Here is a 3,292-nt window from a genome sequence, read left to right as displayed (position 1 = left end):
ATATATATGCGTATGTGTGTATGTAATTGAATGAATGCATTTGTCTGTACATGTGTATGTATCTACCTATGTGCGTAAATATTTAACGATGTGTGTGTTTTGGAGATTTATCTTCTAACCATCCGTAACCGGAGGAAAATTTGAACTCGGAACATGAAGCAAATGAAACTCTCGTTAAGTAAATAGCATTATCGCAATTTTGAGAAATGTGATGTACTACCATTGTGGTAGCTGTCGTAGCCAGGTGGGCTGAGCTGATACGTGTGAAAAGTGTTAGGCAACAGTAGGTCACAGTGCTGACGCTGTCAGAATACAAGCCATCCACGTTTCTATTGAGAATGCGGTGCCATCAATTCAACCATCTGTGACTCGGTAGCGATGGTGCAAGCCACTGAGAGAGAGAGGGTGAGATGAGATAGGAAGAAAGAGAGGGTTAGAGGGGGAGGGAGGGAAGAGAGAGAGAGAGAGAGAGAGAGAGAGAGAGAGAGAGAGAGAGAGAGAGAGAGAGAGAGATTGCAGTAATCCTCTATTAATATGAATTTAACGCTAAAAACAGAATATAATCGGTTTATTATTTCCTTGCAACATGAACAGGCATTTTAACGCCCATTTCCTTGGAGGTGACTCCCCCCACCCCACCTACCATAAATATATATAAAGAGAGCGGGGGGGAGAGCGTGTCAGGGAAAGAGAGAGGAGCAAAGGGTGGGAAGGAGACTTGTGAATGATAACTGTTGTTGTCGGTAGAGACGCTGTTGTTGGCGAGCGTTTCGTTCAGCGATGAAGTGGGACAAAGCGTATGCAGGAAATAGATGCTGCTGCAACAGGAACACAAAAGATAGACCGACAGACACACAAATAGACAAATAGATTCACCGACTGATAAACAGAGAGATAAATGGAATGACAGAGCAAGAAAAGGAAAGAGAAAAACAAGCTTTTAGTTGACTGAAACGGTTGTTAGCCAAAGAATCCTTGGTCTGTCGTATCCTGTTGTCGACTGAATACCATTATTCGTACGAAATATATCTAAATTTCGCTGACTTACTTTCCAAAGCAGTACAAAGATGATTCTTCTTCTTCTTCTTCTTCTTCTTCTTCTTCTTCTTCTTCTTCTTCTTCTTCTTCTTCTTCTTCTTCTTCTTCTTCTTCTCTCTCCTAACACACACACACACTCAGACAAAACACACACACACACACAAACACACGCTCTCACACACACTCACACACACAATAGCCATTTTTGCACTCTCCTGCCTTCAAAATCCACAATCTCTATCTCTATCCAACTTCCGGTTAGTTATTTTTCGGCCATGTAACGAAACACGAGCTTTTCTCTGGGCTCTCTACTCCTTCCTCTTTTTTCTCCTCTGTCTATGCTTCATATCAAATATATGGAACGTTATGGCAAGGAATTATTTTTATTGTTGTTGTTGATTGGATATGATAGTCTCAGAATATATAAAAGTGAACAAAGAACAGCAGGAAATAAGTTGGTTCGATGCCTGGTTTCAAATCTCAGCTGAATGCGTCTCATATCCCTCAGGTGGTTAATACTACTGGAGAAATTTACGAAAGAGGAAACGTTCCATTTTATTTTTGTTTTCGATCGGTACTACTCTTCGAATCTCGCTGATATCGATTTGAATAACTATTGCTTCACAGTTTATAAAACAAACACCAGTAACATACTTGGTATTATTCTATGAACCAAATAATATATTACCTTAAAGAAAGAAAAAATAAAAAACGCCATAATGTCTAGTAAATAAATACAATTTTGAAAATATTTCAATTTTCTTATTCTCTAATACACTTGAATGAAGAACAAAGATATAAATACTTCAAATCGCCGACATTTTGAGAAAAAAAGTATTCCATTGTTACGTCATCACAATTACATTTATTTTTGTATTAACACAAAAGGAAAGAACGGAAGACTTTAAAGTATATATTATTGCGTTATATTGTGTCTGTAATCGAGAAGTTTTGAGATATTCCATACATGACGTAAATTTAGCCTCGCCCACTCCTGGTACTTTTGGCTATAAAAAGCCGGTTATTTCTCATTTCTATCGAGGAACCGATATAGATCTAATCTAACTTGATTAGAACTGGTCTTGCATAGTCTCGATCTGATCTTGATTGCTGAAGTTATATCAGGTCAGTTGACAGATCAACAGAACACTTGGTAATATATCAGGTGAGTACAAAACGAAGTTTACAGAAAATCTGTTTTAGATTTCATTATGTCTTCGGCATAATGTCTAAGCACTTTAGGCTTTGGGAGCCATTGAAGTTTAGAAGCCAATCTTCGGCATAATGTCTAAGCACTTTAGGCTTTGGGAGCCATTGAAGTTTAGAAGCCAGTCTTCGGCGTAATGTCGAAGCATTTTCGGCTTTGGAAGCCATTGATGTTTAGAAACAGTCATGGATGTTAGAAAATCAAAATCATAGAATTGACTTTTTAAAAACTGATTTTGTTTTAAAACTGACGGGAAAAAGCCCCATTTATAGCGCGATACGGAAATTTTTAGTCAGCCATTAGTAATAGGTTAGTCTGCTAATAAGAATCGACTAAACTTAAAACTTTGACTTTCCAAGTCAGCATTTTGGGGAACATAAAATTAAAGTAAATATAAAAGTAAATATAAAATCTAATTCAGATTTTGTTTACAATGATCATGTCAGTTTTATGAACCCTTGAGTTTTTAAGCACTCTCTACAACATGCTAATTGGTGTCATGATATAGTGGCAAGGTCTATGGGTATGTCACGTAACTGTATAGATTCTTAACCAGGCTCTCTCAGTGCAGGAAACCTGGAGGTTCCAATCAGAAACCACAGTAATATTCATTACTGTTGCTACTTCTATACAACTTATATATTCGGTTTTTTTTTTATAGGTAATTGCAGGAAAATGGCTGATTCAAGGAAATTCACGACAGCACTGGTGACAGCGGTGCAATGATGGTAGCGTTAAAACAACGTCGGCTGGATTCGAACTCACTTCATTGGTATCCTACTTTTATAGGATTTTAATAAATTTGATAAAAACTCGCAAATAAAAAATAATCAGTATTTGTCCAAGTTTGGAACTGCTAGCATCCATTTTCCCTCGCCATGGATTACTATCAAATTATTGTCTCTGATCATGGATTTACCTAATGAATACCCGTTTTAACTGGATTTAATTGGTTTTCTCCTCCATTTCTAGACATAAAGAATCACAACTATCATTGATGAGGAACTTTCTTCCCCCGTTACATGTCTAACTTGTCTTTCTCCGATG

General features: G+C 37.3%; 1 long non-coding RNA gene across 1 annotated transcript; it reads left to right on the top strand.

Annotated features, from left to right (window-relative positions):
• Window positions 1-1,201: 1,201 nt before the first annotated feature.
• On the top strand, window positions 1,202-3,083 carry LOC106870477 (uncharacterized). The gene is made up of 2 exons (XR_001409529.2): window positions 1,202-2,203; window positions 2,907-3,083. It is a non-coding gene; the product is annotated as an uncharacterized LOC106870477 (long non-coding RNA).
• Window positions 3,084-3,292: the final 209 nt, after the last annotated feature.

The sequence above is a fragment of the Octopus bimaculoides genome, chromosome 18, assembly GCF_001194135.2.
Source record: "Octopus bimaculoides isolate UCB-OBI-ISO-001 chromosome 18, ASM119413v2, whole genome shotgun sequence".
NCBI classification, from domain to species: Eukaryota; Metazoa; Mollusca; class Cephalopoda; order Octopoda; family Octopodidae; genus Octopus; species Octopus bimaculoides.
Note: the sequence above shows the minus strand (reverse complement) of the source record. Positions and strands in the feature narration are given on the sequence as shown.